Source organism: Hemiscyllium ocellatum, chromosome 44 (genome assembly GCF_020745735.1).
Source record: "Hemiscyllium ocellatum isolate sHemOce1 chromosome 44, sHemOce1.pat.X.cur, whole genome shotgun sequence".
In the NCBI taxonomy this organism is placed as follows: domain Eukaryota; kingdom Metazoa; phylum Chordata; class Chondrichthyes; order Orectolobiformes; family Hemiscylliidae; genus Hemiscyllium; species Hemiscyllium ocellatum.
In genome coordinates, this window is record NC_083444.1 from 16,740,847 (window position 1) to 16,757,926 (window position 17,080).

Consider the following 17,080-nt stretch of genomic DNA (forward strand, 5'->3'; position numbering starts at 1 on the left):
CTCAGGCCTGGCCTAAAGCAGGCCGCCCTGCTGGTTCCGTGGTGTAACGGTTAGCACTCTGGACTTTGAACCAGCGATCCGAGTTCGAATCTCGGCGGAACCTCGACTCGTTTCGTCCCGTCCTTGTTTAAATGGGGACGTGCGAGTGAAATCTGCCTACGGGCCAATTGTAAGAGCCGCCCTTTTCGCACCTTTGAGTCAGATCTCGTCACATTCTGCCAGAACGGCGAGCGCAGAATGATCCCGATGCCGAGTGGAGTCTCTTAAGCTCGTCACTGGTGCCTGCTTTTGCTCTCTCCTGAACCACGGATGTGTTTTCTTCGAAGGACACCGCATGAGAGACAAGCTGCCGTCAAGCGGTGTTGTTTTTGGAGCTCCTCTCTGCGTTCCCCAGACAGCTGGTGAAAAGGTGACAGCAATTGGAACGAGGCGCATGCTGGAGAGGTGCTCTTTTCTTGAATTTGATTCAACGATTCACACTTTCCCAAACAATTCACAGTAACAGCTGGACATAGAGAAACAGCAATTTACGAGGGAGAGGAGCAGCAAAGCCAGGCCCAAGCCTTACCATTCAACCAGTTTTCAGGGAAATCAGGAACCTCAAATCCCAGTTTCAATCACTACAAAACGGTAACAACGACATTTGCACACACAAGACAGTCCAGCGACATAAAAAACAGTGCATACAATACAGACTCCCGGAGAGCCAGGGACACGTGCTCTTGAACACGATCCGTCTGAGATCTCACTTTGCTTAAAAGCATTGCTCAGCGCAGCGCCGTCACAGCCATGGCGCCGATCAGGGAGACAAACAGCAGCGGCGCTGTTCGAATAGGCAGCTGTAGTGCAGATGCGCGACTTGTCCGACAGCTGTACTGAGCAGGAGGTAAACTGTGAGGTGCGAAGCGGAAGCCAAAGTGAAATGCCGGAAAGGCGATTGTCCAGCAGCTTGAAAGTTTGCCAGTGAGAGAGATTAGCGAGCAGTAGCCCGGCTCAGAGTTGCTCATGGCCAACAGCAGCCCCGCTCCCGCTGAGAAACTAGGTTTCGTGGACAGGTTGGCAGATCTGGCACGGCCCGAGCTGCTTCCGAAAACTTCGGCAAAGTGGATTTCGGAGGCGCGGGCCACCGGCCTTACAGGGCAGCAGGCCGTGACAGCGTGGTTGCACTTGAGCAAGACCGAGTGCACGAGCTGCTGGATCAGCAGATCCACAGTTGCCGTCGTGATCCTTGTCGTTGCTGTTTCCACGCTTGACGAAGGAGGCAAACATCCTTGAGCAGTGATTCGGCGGCGCTGCCATCTAGGGGTTCCATGGTGTAATGGTGAGCACTCTGGACTCTGAATCCAGCGATCCGAGTTCAAATCTCGGTGGAGCCTTTTCGCTGGCAGCGTGAGCGATCGTCTTTGACAAAACTGCCGGTTTCGCAAATTCTTGCACCCATGATGGATGTGGGCTGGTTTGCGACACTCCCCGGCGTCAAGCGCGCGAGCTACTTTTGCTCTACCCTGTACCACCCAAGTATTCCCTGCCACGGGCGCAGCAGCAAGAGACCAGATTCTGAGAGCGTTGCTGCAAGTGTGAATGCAGGACAGCTCAGGCCTGGCCTAAAGCAGGCCGCCCTGCTGGTTCCGTGGTGTAACGGTTAGCACTCTGGACTTTGAATCCAGCGATCCGAGTTCGAATCTCGGCGGAACCTCGACTCGTTTCGTCCCGTCCCTTGTTTAAATTGGGACGTGCGAGTGAAATCTGCCTACGGGCCAATTGTAAGAGCCGCCCTTTTCGCACCTTTGAGTCAGATCTCGTCACATTTCTGCCAGAACGGCGAGCGCAGAATGATCCCGATGCCGAGGTGGAGTCTTAAGCTCGTCACTGGTGCCTGCTTTTGCTCTCTCCTGAACCACGGATGTGTTTTCTTCGAAGGACACAGCATTGAGAGACAAGCTGCCGTCAAGCGGTGTTGTTTTTGGAGCTCCTCTCTGCGTTCCCCAGACAGCTGGTGAAAAGGTGACAGCAATTGGAACGAGGCGCATGCTGGAGAGGTGCTCTTTTCTTGAATTTGATTCAACGATTCACACTTTCCCAAACAATTCACAGTAACAGCTGGACATAGAGAAACAGCAATTTTACGAGGGAGAGGAGCAGCAAAGCCAGGCCCCAAGCCTTACCATTCAACCAGTTTTCAGGGAAATCAGGAACCTCAAATCCCAGTTTCAATCACTACAAAACGGTAACAACGACATTTGCACACACAAGACAGTCCAGCGACATAAAAAACAGTGCATACAATACAGACTCCCGGAGAGCCAGGGACACGTGCTCTTGAACACGATCCGTCTGAGATCTCACTTTGCTTAAAAGCATTGCTCAGCGCAGCGCCGTCACAGCCATGGCCGCCGATCAGGGAGACAAACAGCAGCGGCGCTGTTCGACTAGGCAGCTGTAGTGCAGATGCGCGACTTGTCCGACAGCTGTACTGAGCAGGAAGGTAAACTGTGAGGTGCGAAAGCGGAAGCCAAAGTGAAATGCCGGAAAGGCGATTGTCCAGCAGCTTGAAAGTTTGCCAGTGAGAGAGATTAGCGAGCAGTAGCCCGGCTCAGAGTTGCTCATGGCCAACAGCAGCCCCGCTCCCGCTGAGAAACTAGGTTTCGTGGACAGGTTGGCAGATCTGGCACGGCCCGAGCTGCTTCCGAAAACTTCGGCAAAGTGGATTTCGGAGGCGCGGGCCACCGGCCTTACAGGGCAGCAGGCCGTGACAGCGTGGTTGCACTTGAGCAAGACCGAGTGCACGAGCTGCTGGATCAGCAGATCCACAGTTGCCGTCGTGATCCTTGTCGTTGCTGTTTCCACGCTTGACGAAGGAGGCAAACATCCTTGAGCAGTGATTCGGCGGCGCTGCCATCTAGGGGTTCCATGGTGTAATGGTGAGCACTCTGGACTCTGAATCCAGCGATCCGAGTTCAAATCTCGGTGGAGCCTTTTCGCTGGCAGCGTGAGCGATCGTCTTTGACAAAACTGCCGGTTTCGCAAATTCTTGCACCCATGATGGATGTGGGCTGGTTTGCGACACTCCCCGGCGTCAAGCGCGCGAGCTACTTTTGCTCTACCCTGTACCACCCAAGTATTCCCTGCCACGGGCGCAGCAGCAAGAGACCAGATTCTGAGAGCGTTGCTGCAAGTGTGAATGCAGGACAGCTCAGGCCTGGCCTAAAGCAGGCCGCCCTGCTGGTTCCGTGGTGTAACGGTTAGCACTCTGGACTTTGAATCCAGCGATCCGAGTTCGAATCTCGGCGGAACCTCGACTCGTTTCGTCCCGTCCCTTGTTTAAATTGGGACGTGCGAGTGAAATCTGCCTACGGGCCAATTGTAAGAGCCGCCCTTTTCGCACCTTTGAGTCAGATCTCGTCACATTTCTGCCAGAACGGCGAGCGCAGAATGATCCCGATGCCGAGGTGGAGTCTTAAGCTCGTCACTGGTGCCTGCTTTTGCTCTCTCCTGAACCACGGATGTGTTTTCTTCGAAGGACACAGCATTGAGAGACAAGCTGCCGTCAAGCGGTGTTGTTTTTGGAGCTCCTCTCTGCGTTCCCCAGACAGCTGGTGAAAAGGTGACAGCAATTGGAACGAGGCGCATGCTGGAGAGGTGCTCTTTTCTTGAATTTGATTCAACGATTCACACTTTCCCAAACAATTCACAGTAACAGCTGGACATAGAGAAACAGCAATTTTACGAGGGAGAGGAGCAGCAAAGCCAGGCCCCAAGCCTTACCATTCAACCAGTTTTCAGGGAAATCAGGAACCTCAAATCCCAGTTTCAATCACTACAAAACGGTAACAACGACATTTGCACACACAAGACAGTCCAGCGACATAAAAAACAGTGCATACAATACAGACTCCCGGAGAGCCAGGGACACGTGCTCTTGAACACGATCCGTCTGAGATCTCACTTTGCTTAAAAGCATTGCTCAGCGCAGCGCCGTCACAGCCATGGCCGCCGATCAGGGAGACAAACAGCAGCGGCGCTGTTCGAATAGGCAGCTGTAGTGCAGATGCGCGACTTGTCCGACAGCTGTACTGAGCAGGAAGGTAAACTGTGAGGTGCGAAAGCGGAAGCCAAAGTGAAATGCCGGAAAGGCGATTGTCCAGCAGCTTGAAAGTTTGCCAGTGAGAGAGATTAGCGAGCAGTAGCCCGGCTCAGAGTTGCTCATGGCCAACAGCAGCCCCGCTCCCGCTGAGAAACTAGGTTTCGTGGACAGGTTGGCAGATCTGGCACGGCCCGAGCTGCTTCCGAAAACTTCGGCAAAGTGGATTTCGGAGGCGCGGGCCACCGGCCTTACAGGGCAGCAGGCCGTGACAGCGTGGTTGCACTTGAGCAAGACCGAGTGCACGAGCTGCTGGATCAGCAGATCCACAGTTGCCGTCGTGATCCTTGTCGTTGCTGTTTCCACGCTTGACGAAGGAGGCAAACATCCTTGAGCAGTGATTCGGCGGCGCTGCCATCTAGGGGTTCCATGGTGTAATGGTGAGCACTCTGGACTCTGAATCCAGCGATCCGAGTTCAAATCTCGGTGGAGCCTTTTCGCTGGCAGCGTGAGCGATCGTCTTTGACAAAACTGCCGGTTTCGCAAATTCTTGCACCCATGATGGATGTGGGCTGGTTTGCGACACTCCCCGGCGTCAAGCGCGCGAGCTACTTTTGCTCTACCCTGTACCACCCAAGTATTCCCTGCCACGGGCGCAGCAGCAAGAGACCAGATTCTGAGAGCGTTGCTGCAAGTGTGAATGCAGGACAGCTCAGGCCTGGCCTAAAGCAGGCCGCCCTGCTGGTTCCGTGGTGTAACGGTTAGCACTCTGGACTTTGAATCCAGCGATCCGAGTTCGAATCTCGGCGGAACCTCGACTCGTTTCGTCCCGTCCCTTGTTTAAATTGGGACGTGCGAGTGAAATCTGCCTACGGGCCAATTGTAAGAGCCGCCCTTTTCGCACCTTTGAGTCAGATCTCGTCACATTTCTGCCAGAACGGCGAGCGCAGAATGATCCCGATGCCGAGGTGGAGTCTTAAGCTCGTCACTGGTGCCTGCTTTTGCTCTCTCCTGAACCACGGATGTGTTTTCTTCGAAGGACACAGCATTGAGAGACAAGCTGCCGTCAAGCGGTGTTGTTTTTGGAGCTCCTCTCTGCGTTCCCCAGACAGCTGGTGAAAAGGTGACAGCAATTGGAACGAGGCGCATGCTGGAGAGGTGCTCTTTTCTTGAATTTGATTCAACGATTCACACTTTCCCAAACAATTCACAGTAACAGCTGGACATAGAGAAACAGCAATTTTACGAGGGAGAGGAGCAGCAAAGCCAGGCCCCAAGCCTTACCATTCAACCAGTTTTCAGGGAAATCAGGAACCTCAAATCCCAGTTTCAATCACTACAAAACGGTAACAACGACATTTGCACACACAAGACAGTCCAGCGACATAAAAAACAGTGCATACAATACAGACTCCCGGAGAGCCAGGGACACGTGCTCTTGAACACGATCCGTCTGAGATCTCACTTTGCTTAAAAGCATTGCTCAGCGCAGCGCCGTCACAGCCATGGCCGCCGATCAGGGAGACAAACAGCAGCGGCGCTGTTCGAATAGGCAGCTGTAGTGCAGATGCGCGACTTGTCCGACAGCTGTACTGAGCAGGAAGGTAAACTGTGAGGTGCGAAAGCGGAAGCCAAAGTGAAATGCCGGAAAGGCGATTGTCCAGCAGCTTGAAAGTTTGCCAGTGAGAGAGATTAGCGAGCAGTAGCCCGGCTCAGAGTTGCTCATGGCCAACAGCAGCCCCGCTCCCGCTGAGAAACTAGGTTTCGTGGACAGGTTGGCAGATCTGGCACGGCCCGAGCTGCTTCCGAAAACTTCGGCAAAGTGGATTTCGGAGGCGCGGGCCACCGGCCTTACAGGGCAGCAGGCCGTGACAGCGTGGTTGCACTTGAGCAAGACCGAGTGCACGAGCTGCTGGATCAGCAGATCCACAGTTGCCGTCGTGATCCTTGTCGTTGCTGTTTCCACGCTTGACGAAGGAGGCAAACATCCTTGAGCAGTGATTCGGCGGCGCTGCCATCTAGGGGTTCCATGGTGTAATGGTGAGCACTCTGGACTCTGAATCCAGCGATCCGAGTTCAAATCTCGGTGGAGCCTTTTCGCTGGCAGCGTGAGCGATCGTCTTTGACAAAACTGCCGGTTTCGCAAATTCTTGCACCCATGATGGATGTGGGCTGGTTTGCGACACTCCCCGGCGTCAAGCGCGCGAGCTACTTTTGCTCTACCCTGTACCACCCAAGTATTCCCTGCCACGGGCGCAGCAGCAAGAGACCAGATTCTGAGAGCGTTGCTGCAAGTGTGAATGCAGGACAGCTCAGGCCTGGCCTAAAGCAGGCCGCCCTGCTGGTTCCGTGGTGTAACGGTTAGCACTCTGGACTTTGAATCCAGCGATCCGAGTTCGAATCTCGGCGGAACCTCGACTCGTTTCGTCCCGTCCCTTGTTTAAATTGGGACGTGCGAGTGAAATCTGCCTACGGGCCAATTGTAAGAGCCGCCCTTTTCGCACCTTTGAGTCAGATCTCGTCACATTTCTGCCAGAACGGCGAGCGCAGAATGATCCCGATGCCGAGGTGGAGTCTTAAGCTCGTCACTGGTGCCTGCTTTTGCTCTCTCCTGAACCACGGATGTGTTTTCTTCGAAGGACACAGCATTGAGAGACAAGCTGCCGTCAAGCGGTGTTGTTTTTGGAGCTCCTCTCTGCGTTCCCCAGACAGCTGGTGAAAAGGTGACAGCAATTGGAACGAGGCGCATGCTGGAGAGGTGCTCTTTTCTTGAATTTGATTCAACGATTCACACTTTCCCAAACAATTCACAGTAACAGCTGGACATAGAGAAACAGCAATTTTACGAGGGAGAGGAGCAGCAAAGCCAGGCCCCAAGCCTTACCATTCAACCAGTTTTCAGGGAAATCAGGAACCTCAAATCCCAGTTTCAATCACTACAAAACGGTAACAACGACATTTGCACACACAAGACAGTCCAGCGACATAAAAAACAGTGCATACAATACAGACTCCCGGAGAGCCAGGGACACGTGCTCTTGAACACGATCCGTCTGAGATCTCACTTTGCTTAAAAGCATTGCTCAGCGCAGCGCCGTCACAGCCATGGCCGCCGATCAGGGAGACAAACAGCAGCGGCGCTGTTCGAATAGGCAGCTGTAGTGCAGATGCGCGACTTGTCCGACAGCTGTACTGAGCAGGAAGGTAAACTGTGAGGTGCGAAAGCGGAAGCCAAAGTGAAATGCCGGAAAGGCGATTGTCCAGCAGCTTGAAAGTTTGCCAGTGAGAGAGATTAGCGAGCAGTAGCCCGGCTCAGAGTTGCTCATGGCCAACAGCAGCCCCGCTCCCGCTGAGAAACTAGGTTTCGTGGACAGGTTGGCAGATCTGGCACGGCCCGAGCTGCTTCCGAAAACTTCGGCAAAGTGGATTTCGGAGGCGCGGGCCACCGGCCTTACAGGGCAGCAGGCCGTGACAGCGTGGTTGCACTTGAGCAAGACCGAGTGCACGAGCTGCTGGATCAGCAGATCCACAGTTGCCGTCGTGATCCTTGTCGTTGCTGTTTCCACGCTTGACGAAGGAGGCAAACATCCTTGAGCAGTGATTCGGCGGCGCTGCCATCTAGGGGTTCCATGGTGTAATGGTGAGCACTCTGGACTCTGAATCCAGCGATCCGAGTTCAAATCTCGGTGGAGCCTTTTCGCTGGCAGCGTGAGCGATCGTCTTTGACAAAACTGCCGGTTTCGCAAATTCTTGCACCCATGATGGATGTGGGCTGGTTTGCGACACTCCCCGGCGTCAAGCGCGCGAGCTACTTTTGCTCTACCCTGTACCACCCAAGTATTCCCTGCCACGGGCGCAGCAGCAAGAGACCAGATTCTGAGAGCGTTGCTGCAAGTGTGAATGCAGGACAGCTCAGGCCTGGCCTAAAGCAGGCCGCCCTGCTGGTTCCGTGGTGTAACGGTTAGCACTCTGGACTTTGAATCCAGCGATCCGAGTTCGAATCTCGGCGGAACCTCGACTCGTTTCGTCCCGTCCCTTGTTTAAATTGGGACGTGCGAGTGAAATCTGCCTACGGGCCAATTGTAAGAGCCGCCCTTTTCGCACCTTTGAGTCAGATCTCGTCACATTTCTGCCAGAACGGCGAGCGCAGAATGATCCCGATGCCGAGGTGGAGTCTTAAGCTCGTCACTGGTGCCTGCTTTTGCTCTCTCCTGAACCACGGATGTGTTTTCTTCGAAGGACACAGCATTGAGAGACAAGCTGCCGTCAAGCGGTGTTGTTTTTGGAGCTCCTCTCTGCGTTCCCCAGACAGCTGGTGAAAAGGTGACAGCAATTGGAACGAGGCGCATGCTGGAGAGGTGCTCTTTTCTTGAATTTGATTCAACGATTCACACTTTCCCAAACAATTCACAGTAACAGCTGGACATAGAGAAACAGCAATTTTACGAGGGAGAGGAGCAGCAAAGCCAGGCCCCAAGCCTTACCATTCAACCAGTTTTCAGGGAAATCAGGAACCTCAAATCCCAGTTTCAATCACTACAAAACGGTAACAACGACATTTGCACACACAAGACAGTCCAGCGACATAAAAAACAGTGCATACAATACAGACTCCCGGAGAGCCAGGGACACGTGCTCTTGAACACGATCCGTCTGAGATCTCACTTTGCTTAAAAGCATTGCTCAGCGCAGCGCCGTCACAGCCATGGCCGCCGATCAGGGAGACAAACAGCAGCGGCGCTGTTCGAATAGGCAGCTGTAGTGCAGATGCGCGACTTGTCCGACAGCTGTACTGAGCAGGAAGGTAAACTGTGAGGTGCGAAAGCGGAAGCCAAAGTGAAATGCCGGAAAGGCGATTGTCCAGCAGCTTGAAAGTTTGCCAGTGAGAGAGATTAGCGAGCAGTAGCCCGGCTCAGAGTTGCTCATGGCCAACAGCAGCCCCGCTCCCGCTGAGAAACTAGGTTTCGTGGACAGGTTGGCAGATCTGGCACGGCCCGAGCTGCTTCCGAAAACTTCGGCAAAGTGGATTTCGGAGGCGCGGGCCACCGGCCTTACAGGGCAGCAGGCCGTGACAGCGTGGTTGCACTTGAGCAAGACCGAGTGCACGAGCTGCTGGATCAGCAGATCCACAGTTGCCGTCGTGATCCTTGTCGTTGCTGTTTCCACGCTTGACGAAGGAGGCAAACATCCTTGAGCAGTGATTCGGCGGCGCTGCCATCTAGGGGTTCCATGGTGTAATGGTGAGCACTCTGGACTCTGAATCCAGCGATCCGAGTTCAAATCTCGGTGGAGCCTTTTCGCTGGCAGCGTGAGCGATCGTCTTTGACAAAACTGCCGGTTTCGCAAATTCTTGCACCCATGATGGATGTGGGCTGGTTTGCGACACTCCCCGGCGTCAAGCGCGCGAGCTACTTTTGCTCTACCCTGTACCACCCAAGTATTCCCTGCCACGGGCGCAGCAGCAAGAGACCAGATTCTGAGAGCGTTGCTGCAAGTGTGAATGCAGGACAGCTCAGGCCTGGCCTAAAGCAGGCCGCCCTGCTGGTTCCGTGGTGTAACGGTTAGCACTCTGGACTTTGAATCCAGCGATCCGAGTTCGAATCTCGGCGGAACCTCGACTCGTTTCGTCCCGTCCCTTGTTTAAATTGGGACGTGCGAGTGAAATCTGCCTACGGGCCAATTGTAAGAGCCGCCCTTTTCGCACCTTTGAGTCAGATCTCGTCACATTTCTGCCAGAACGGCGAGCGCAGAATGATCCCGATGCCGAGGTGGAGTCTTAAGCTCGTCACTGGTGCCTGCTTTTGCTCTCTCCTGAACCACGGATGTGTTTTCTTCGAAGGACACAGCATTGAGAGACAAGCTGCCGTCAAGCGGTGTTGTTTTTGGAGCTCCTCTCTGCGTTCCCCAGACAGCTGGTGAAAAGGTGACAGCAATTGGAACGAGGCGCATGCTGGAGAGGTGCTCTTTTCTTGAATTTGATTCAACGATTCACACTTTCCCAAACAATTCACAGTAACAGCTGGACATAGAGAAACAGCAATTTTACGAGGGAGAGGAGCAGCAAAGCCAGGCCCCAAGCCTTACCATTCAACCAGTTTTCAGGGAAATCAGGAACCTCAAATCCCAGTTTCAATCACTACAAAACGGTAACAACGACATTTGCACACACAAGACAGTCCAGCGACATAAAAAACAGTGCATACAATACAGACTCCCGGAGAGCCAGGGACACGTGCTCTTGAACACGATCCGTCTGAGATCTCACTTTGCTTAAAAGCATTGCTCAGCGCAGCGCCGTCACAGCCATGGCCGCCGATCAGGGAGACAAACAGCAGCGGCGCTGTTCGAATAGGCAGCTGTAGTGCAGATGCGCGACTTGTCCGACAGCTGTACTGAGCAGGAAGGTAAACTGTGAGGTGCGAAAGCGGAAGCCAAAGTGAAATGCCGGAAAGGCGATTGTCCAGCAGCTTGAAAGTTTGCCAGTGAGAGAGATTAGCGAGCAGTAGCCGGCTCAGAGTTGCTCATGGCCAACAGCAGCCCCGCTCCCGCTGAGAAACTAGGTTTCGTGGACAGGTTGGCAGATCTGGCACGGCCCGAGCTGCTTCCGAAAACTTCGGCAAAGTGGATTTCGGAGGCGCGGGCCACCGGCCTTACAGGGCAGCAGGCCGTGACAGCGTGGTTGCACTTGAGCAAGACCGAGTGCACGAGCTGCTGGATCAGCAGATCCACAGTTGCCGTCGTGATCCTTGTCGTTGCTGTTTCCACGCTTGACGAAGGAGGCAAACATCCTTGAGCAGTGATTCGGCGGCGCTGCCATCTAGGGGTTCCATGGTGTAATGGTGAGCACTCTGGACTCTGAATCCAGCGATCCGAGTTCAAATCTCGGTGGAGCCTTTTCGCTGGCAGCGTGAGCGATCGTCTTTGACAAAACTGCCGGTTTCGCAAATTCTTGCACCCATGATGGATGTGGGCTGGTTTGCGACACTCCCCGGCGTCAAGCGCGCGAGCTACTTTTGCTCTACCCTGTACCACCCAAGTATTCCCTGCCACGGGCGCAGCAGCAAGAGACCAGATTCTGAGAGCGTTGCTGCAAGTGTGAATGCAGGACAGCTCAGGCCTGGCCTAAAGCAGGCCGCCCTGCTGGTTCCGTGGTGTAACGGTTAGCACTCTGGACTTTGAATCCAGCGATCCGAGTTCGAATCTCGGCGGAACCTCGACTCGTTTCGTCCCGTCCCTTGTTTAAATTGGGACGTGCGAGTGAAATCTGCCTACGGGCCAATTGTAAGAGCCGCCCTTTTCGCACCTTTGAGTCAGATCTCGTCACATTTCTGCCAGAACGGCGAGCGCAGAATGATCCCGATGCCGAGGTGGAGTCTTAAGCTCGTCACTGGTGCCTGCTTTTGCTCTCTCCTGAACCACGGATGTGTTTTCTTCGAAGGACACAGCATTGAGAGACAAGCTGCCGTCAAGCGGTGTTGTTTTTGGAGCTCCTCTCTGCGTTCCCCAGACAGCTGGTGAAAAGGTGACAGCAATTGGAACGAGGCGCATGCTGGAGAGGTGCTCTTTTCTTGAATTTGATTCAACGATTCACACTTTCCCAAACAATTCACAGTAACAGCTGGACATAGAGAAACAGCAATTTTACGAGGGAGAGGAGCAGCAAAGCCAGGCCCCAAGCCTTACCATTCAACCAGTTTTCAGGGAAATCAGGAACCTCAAATCCCAGTTTCAATCACTACAAAACGGTAACAACGACATTTGCACACACAAGACAGTCCAGCGACATAAAAAACAGTGCATACAATACAGACTCCCGGAGAGCCAGGGACACGTGCTCTTGAACACGATCCGTCTGAGATCTCACTTTGCTTAAAAGCATTGCTCAGCGCAGCGCCGTCACAGCCATGGCCGCCGATCAGGGAGACAAACAGCAGCGGCGCTGTTCGAATAGGCAGCTGTAGTGCAGATGCGCGACTTGTCCGACAGCTGTACTGAGCAGGAAGGTAAACTGTGAGGTGCGAAAGCGGAAGCCAAAGTGAAATGCCGGAAAGGCGATTGTCCAGCAGCTTGAAAGTTTGCCAGTGAGAGAGATTAGCGAGCAGTAGCCCGGCTCAGAGTTGCTCATGGCCAACAGCAGCCCCGCTCCCGCTGAGAAACTAGGTTTCGTGGACAGGTTGGCAGATCTGGCACGGCCCGAGCTGCTTCCGAAAACTTCGGCAAAGTGGATTTCGGAGGCGCGGGCCACCGGCCTTACAGGGCAGCAGGCCGTGACAGCGTGGTTGCACTTGAGCAAGACCGAGTGCACGAGCTGCTGGATCAGCAGATCCACAGTTGCCGTCGTGATCCTTGTCGTTGCTGTTTCCACGCTTGACGAAGGAGGCAAACATCCTTGAGCAGTGATTCGGCGGCGCTGCCATCTAGGGGTTCCATGGTGTAATGGTGAGCACTCTGGACTCTGAATCCAGCGATCCGAGTTCAAATCTCGGTGGAGCCTTTTCGCTGGCAGCGTGAGCGATCGTCTTTGACAAAACTGCCGGTTTCGCAAATTCTTGCACCCATGATGGATGTGGGCTGGTTTGCGACACTCCCCGGCGTCAAGCGCGCGAGCTACTTTTGCTCTACCCTGTACCACCCAAGTATTCCCTGCCACGGGCGCAGCAGCAAGAGACCAGATTCTGAGAGCGTTGCTGCAAGTGTGAATGCAGGACAGCTCAGGCCTGGCCTAAAGCAGGCCGCCCTGCTGGTTCCGTGGTGTAACGGTTAGCACTCTGGACTTTGAATCCAGCGATCCGAGTTCGAATCTCGGCGGAACCTCGACTCGTTTCGTCCCGTCCCTTGTTTAAATTGGGACGTGCGAGTGAAATCTGCCTACGGGCCAATTGTAAGAGCCGCCCTTTTCGCACCTTTGAGTCAGATCTCGTCACATTTCTGCCAGAACGGCGAGCGCAGAATGATCCCGATGCCGAGGTGGAGTCTTAAGCTCGTCACTGGTGCCTGCTTTTGCTCTCTCCTGAACCACGGATGTGTTTTCTTCGAAGGACACAGCATTGAGAGACAAGCTGCCGTCAAGCGGTGTTGTTTTTGGAGCTCCTCTCTGCGTTCCCCAGACAGCTGGTGAAAAGGTGACAGCAATTGGAACGAGGCGCATGCTGGAGAGGTGCTCTTTTCTTGAATTTGATTCAACGATTCACACTTTCCCAAACAATTCACAGTAACAGCTGGACATAGAGAAACAGCAATTTTACGAGGGAGAGGAGCAGCAAAGCCAGGCCCCAAGCCTTACCATTCAACCAGTTTTCAGGGAAATCAGGAACCTCAAATCCCAGTTTCAATCACTACAAAACGGTAACAACGACATTTGCACACACAAGACAGTCCAGCGACATAAAAAACAGTGCATACAATACAGACTCCCGGAGAGCCAGGGACACGTGCTCTTGAACACGATCCGTCTGAGATCTCACTTTGCTTAAAAGCATTGCTCAGCGCAGCGCCGTCACAGCCATGGCCGCCGATCAGGGAGACAAACAGCAGCGGCGCTGTTCGAATAGGCAGCTGTAGTGCAGATGCGCGACTTGTCCGACAGCTGTACTGAGCAGGAAGGTAAACTGTGAGGTGCGAAAGCGGAAGCCAAAGTGAAATGCCGGAAAGGCGATTGTCCAGCAGCTTGAAAGTTTGCCAGTGAGAGAGATTAGCGAGCAGTAGCCCGGCTCAGAGTTGCTCATGGCCAACAGCAGCCCCGCTCCCGCTGAGAAACTAGGTTTCGTGGACAGGTTGGCAGATCTGGCACGGCCCGAGCTGCTTCCGAAAACTTCGGCAAAGTGGATTTCGGAGGCGCGGGCCACCGGCCTTACAGGGCAGCAGGCCGTGACAGCGTGGTTGCACTTGAGCAAGACCGAGTGCACGAGCTGCTGGATCAGCAGATCCACAGTTGCCGTCGTGATCCTTGTCGTTGCTGTTTCCACGCTTGACGAAGGAGGCAAACATCCTTGAGCAGTGATTCGGCGGCGCTGCCATCTAGGGGTTCCATGGTGTAATGGTGAGCACTCTGGACTCTGAATCCAGCGATCCGAGTTCAAATCTCGGTGGAGCCTTTTCGCTGGCAGCGTGAGCGATCGTCTTTGACAAAACTGCCGGTTTCGCAAATTCTTGCACCCATGATGGATGTGGGCTGGTTTGCGACACTCCCCGGCGTCAAGCGCGCGAGCTACTTTTGCTCTACCCTGTACCACCCAAGTATTCCCTGCCACGGGCGCAGCAGCAAGAGACCAGATTCTGAGAGCGTTGCTGCAAGTGTGAATGCAGGACAGCTCAGGCCTGGCCTAAAGCAGGCCGCCCTGCTGGTTCCGTGGTGTAACGGTTAGCACTCTGGACTTTGAATCCAGCGATCCGAGTTCGAATCTCGGCGGAACCTCGACTCGTTTCGTCCCGTCCCTTGTTTAAATTGGGACGTGCGAGTGAAATCTGCCTACGGGCCAATTGTAAGAGCCGCCCTTTTCGCACCTTTGAGTCAGATCTCGTCACATTTCTGCCAGAACGGCGAGCGCAGAATGATCCCGATGCCGAGGTGGAGTCTTAAGCTCGTCACTGGTGCCTGCTTTTGCTCTCTCCTGAACCACGGATGTGTTTTCTTCGAAGGACACAGCATTGAGAGACAAGCTGCCGTCAAGCGGTGTTGTTTTTGGAGCTCCTCTCTGCGTTCCCCAGACAGCTGGTGAAAAGGTGACAGCAATTGGAACGAGGCGCATGCTGGAGAGGTGCTCTTTTCTTGAATTTGATTCAACGATTCACACTTTCCCAAACAATTCACAGTAACAGCTGGACATAGAGAAACAGCAATTTTACGAGGGAGAGGAGCAGCAAAGCCAGGCCCCAAGCCTTACCATTCAACCAGTTTTCAGGGAAATCAGGAACCTCAAATCCCAGTTTCAATCACTACAAAACGGTAACAACGACATTTGCACACACAAGACAGTCCAGCGACATAAAAAACAGTGCATACAATACAGACTCCCGGAGAGCCAGGGACACGTGCTCTTGAACACGATCCGTCTGAGATCTCACTTTGCTTAAAAGCATTGCTCAGCGCAGCGCCGTCACAGCCATGGCCGCCGATCAGGGAGACAAACAGCAGCGGCGCTGTTCGACTAGGCAGCTGTAGTGCAGATGCGCGACTTGTCCGACAGCTGTACTGAGCAGGAAGGTAAACTGTGAGGTGCGAAAGCGGAAGCCAAAGTGAAATGCCGGAAAGGCGATTGTCCAGCAGCTTGAAAGTTTGCCAGTGAGAGAGATTAGCGAGCAGTAGCCCGGCTCAGAGTTGCTCATGGCCAACAGCAGCCCCGCTCCCGCTGAGAAACTAGGTTTCGTGGACAGGTTGGCAGATCTGGCACGGCCCGAGCTGCTTCCGAAAACTTCGGCAAAGTGGATTTCGGAGGCGCGGGCCACCGGCCTTACAGGGCAGCAGGCCGTGACAGCGTGGTTGCACTTGAGCAAGACCGAGTGCACGAGCTGCTGGATCAGCAGATCCACAGTTGCCGTCGTGATCCTTGTCGTTGCTGTTTCCACGCTTGACGAAGGAGGCAAACATCCTTGAGCAGTGATTCGGCGGCGCTGCCATCTAGGGGTTCCATGGTGTAATGGTGAGCACTCTGGACTCTGAATCCAGCGATCCGAGTTCAAATCTCGGTGGAGCCTTTTCGCTGGCAGCGTGAGCGATCGTCTTTGACAAAACTGCCGGTTTCGCAAATTCTTGCACCCATGATGGATGTGGGCTGGTTTGCGACACTCCCCGGCGTCAAGCGCGCGAGCTACTTTTGCTCTACCCTGTACCACCCAAGTATTCCCTGCCACGGGCGCAGCAGCAAGAGACCAGATTCTGAGAGCGTTGCTGCAAGTGTGAATGCAGGACAGCTCAGGCCTGGCCTAAAGCAGGCCGCCCTGCTGGTTCCGTGGTGTAACGGTTAGCACTCTGGACTTTGAATCCAGCGATCCGAGTTCGAATCTCGGCGGAACCTCGACTCGTTTCGTCCCGTCCCTTGTTTAAATTGGGACGTGCGAGTGAAATCTGCCTACGGGCCAATTGTAAGAGCCGCCCTTTTCGCACCTTTGAGTCAGATCTCGTCACATTTCTGCCAGAACGGCGAGCGCAGAATGATCCCGATGCCGAGGTGGAGTCTTAAGCTCGTCACTGGTGCCTGCTTTTGCTCTCTCCTGAACCACGGATGTGTTTTCTTCGAAGGACACAGCATTGAGAGACAAGCTGCCGTCAAGCGGTGTTGTTTTTGGAGCTCCTCTCTGCGTTCCCCAGACAGCTGGTGAAAAGGTGACAGCAATTGGAACGAGGCGCATGCTGGAGAGGTGCTCTTTTCTTGAATTTGATTCAACGATTCACACTTTCCCAAACAATTCACAGTAACAGCTGGACATAGAGAAACAGCAATTTTACGAGGGAGAGGAGCAGCAAAGCCAGGCCCCAAGCCTTACCATTCAACCAGTTTTCAGGGAAATCAGGAACCTCAAATCCAGTTTCAATCACTACAAAACGGTAACAACGACATTTGCACACACAAGACAGTCCAGCGACATAAAAAACAGTGCATACAATACAGACTCCCGGAGAGCCAGGGACACGTGCTCTTGAACACGATCCGTCTGAGATCTCACTTTGCTTAAAAGCATTGCTCAGCGCAGCGCCGTCACAGCCATGGCCGCCGATCAGGGAGACAAACAGCAGCGGCGCTGTTCGAATAGGCAGCTGTAGTGCAGATGCGCGACTTGTCCGACAGCTGTACTGAGCAGGAAGGTAAACTGTGAGGTGCGAAAGCGGAAGCCAAAGTGAAATGCCGGAAAGGCGATTGTCCAGCAGCTTGAAAGTTTGCCAGTGAGAGAGATTAGCGAGCAGTAGCCCGGCTCAGAGTTGCTCATGGCCAACAGCAGCCCCGCTCCCGCTGAGAAACTAGGTTTCGTGGACAGGTTGGCAGATCTGGCACGGCCCGAGCT

At 54.0% G+C, this 17,080-nt stretch overlaps 20 non-coding genes across 20 annotated transcripts; all 20 read left to right on the forward strand.

The window, feature by feature from the left end:
- The first annotated feature begins 1,304 nt into the window (after positions 1-1,304).
- trnaq-cug (transfer RNA glutamine (anticodon CUG)) lies at positions 1,305-1,376 on the forward strand. The gene has a single exon. It is a non-coding gene; the product is annotated as a tRNA-Gln (tRNA).
- A 248-nt stretch (positions 1,377-1,624) lies between these two features.
- Positions 1,625-1,696, forward strand: trnaq-uug (transfer RNA glutamine (anticodon UUG)). Its single transcript has one exon. It is a non-coding gene; the product is annotated as a tRNA-Gln (tRNA).
- A 1,208-nt stretch (positions 1,697-2,904) lies between these two features.
- On the forward strand, positions 2,905-2,976 carry trnaq-cug (transfer RNA glutamine (anticodon CUG)). The gene has a single exon. It is a non-coding gene; the product is annotated as a tRNA-Gln (tRNA).
- A 248-nt stretch (positions 2,977-3,224) lies between these two features.
- On the forward strand, positions 3,225-3,296 carry trnaq-uug (transfer RNA glutamine (anticodon UUG)). The gene has a single exon. It is a non-coding gene; the product is annotated as a tRNA-Gln (tRNA).
- A 1,208-nt stretch (positions 3,297-4,504) lies between these two features.
- Positions 4,505-4,576, forward strand: trnaq-cug (transfer RNA glutamine (anticodon CUG)). The gene has a single exon. It is a non-coding gene; the product is annotated as a tRNA-Gln (tRNA).
- Positions 4,577-4,824: 248 nt separating this feature from the next.
- trnaq-uug (transfer RNA glutamine (anticodon UUG)) lies at positions 4,825-4,896 on the forward strand. The gene has a single exon. It is a non-coding gene; the product is annotated as a tRNA-Gln (tRNA).
- A 1,208-nt stretch (positions 4,897-6,104) lies between these two features.
- trnaq-cug (transfer RNA glutamine (anticodon CUG)) lies at positions 6,105-6,176 on the forward strand. Its single transcript has one exon. It is a non-coding gene; the product is annotated as a tRNA-Gln (tRNA).
- A 248-nt stretch (positions 6,177-6,424) lies between these two features.
- On the forward strand, positions 6,425-6,496 carry trnaq-uug (transfer RNA glutamine (anticodon UUG)). The gene has a single exon. It is a non-coding gene; the product is annotated as a tRNA-Gln (tRNA).
- A 1,208-nt stretch (positions 6,497-7,704) lies between these two features.
- trnaq-cug (transfer RNA glutamine (anticodon CUG)) lies at positions 7,705-7,776 on the forward strand. Its single transcript has one exon. It is a non-coding gene; the product is annotated as a tRNA-Gln (tRNA).
- Positions 7,777-8,024: 248 nt separating this feature from the next.
- Positions 8,025-8,096, forward strand: trnaq-uug (transfer RNA glutamine (anticodon UUG)). Its single transcript has one exon. It is a non-coding gene; the product is annotated as a tRNA-Gln (tRNA).
- A 1,208-nt stretch (positions 8,097-9,304) lies between these two features.
- Positions 9,305-9,376, forward strand: trnaq-cug (transfer RNA glutamine (anticodon CUG)). The gene has a single exon. It is a non-coding gene; the product is annotated as a tRNA-Gln (tRNA).
- Positions 9,377-9,624: 248 nt separating this feature from the next.
- trnaq-uug (transfer RNA glutamine (anticodon UUG)) lies at positions 9,625-9,696 on the forward strand. The gene has a single exon. It is a non-coding gene; the product is annotated as a tRNA-Gln (tRNA).
- Positions 9,697-10,903: 1,207 nt separating this feature from the next.
- Positions 10,904-10,975, forward strand: trnaq-cug (transfer RNA glutamine (anticodon CUG)). The gene has a single exon. It is a non-coding gene; the product is annotated as a tRNA-Gln (tRNA).
- Positions 10,976-11,223: 248 nt separating this feature from the next.
- On the forward strand, positions 11,224-11,295 carry trnaq-uug (transfer RNA glutamine (anticodon UUG)). The gene has a single exon. It is a non-coding gene; the product is annotated as a tRNA-Gln (tRNA).
- Positions 11,296-12,503: 1,208 nt separating this feature from the next.
- On the forward strand, positions 12,504-12,575 carry trnaq-cug (transfer RNA glutamine (anticodon CUG)). The gene has a single exon. It is a non-coding gene; the product is annotated as a tRNA-Gln (tRNA).
- A 248-nt stretch (positions 12,576-12,823) lies between these two features.
- Positions 12,824-12,895, forward strand: trnaq-uug (transfer RNA glutamine (anticodon UUG)). Its single transcript has one exon. It is a non-coding gene; the product is annotated as a tRNA-Gln (tRNA).
- Positions 12,896-14,103: 1,208 nt separating this feature from the next.
- On the forward strand, positions 14,104-14,175 carry trnaq-cug (transfer RNA glutamine (anticodon CUG)). The gene has a single exon. It is a non-coding gene; the product is annotated as a tRNA-Gln (tRNA).
- A 248-nt stretch (positions 14,176-14,423) lies between these two features.
- Positions 14,424-14,495, forward strand: trnaq-uug (transfer RNA glutamine (anticodon UUG)). The gene has a single exon. It is a non-coding gene; the product is annotated as a tRNA-Gln (tRNA).
- A 1,208-nt stretch (positions 14,496-15,703) lies between these two features.
- Positions 15,704-15,775, forward strand: trnaq-cug (transfer RNA glutamine (anticodon CUG)). Its single transcript has one exon. It is a non-coding gene; the product is annotated as a tRNA-Gln (tRNA).
- A 248-nt stretch (positions 15,776-16,023) lies between these two features.
- On the forward strand, positions 16,024-16,095 carry trnaq-uug (transfer RNA glutamine (anticodon UUG)). Its single transcript has one exon. It is a non-coding gene; the product is annotated as a tRNA-Gln (tRNA).
- The last annotated feature ends 985 nt before the right edge of the window (positions 16,096-17,080 follow it).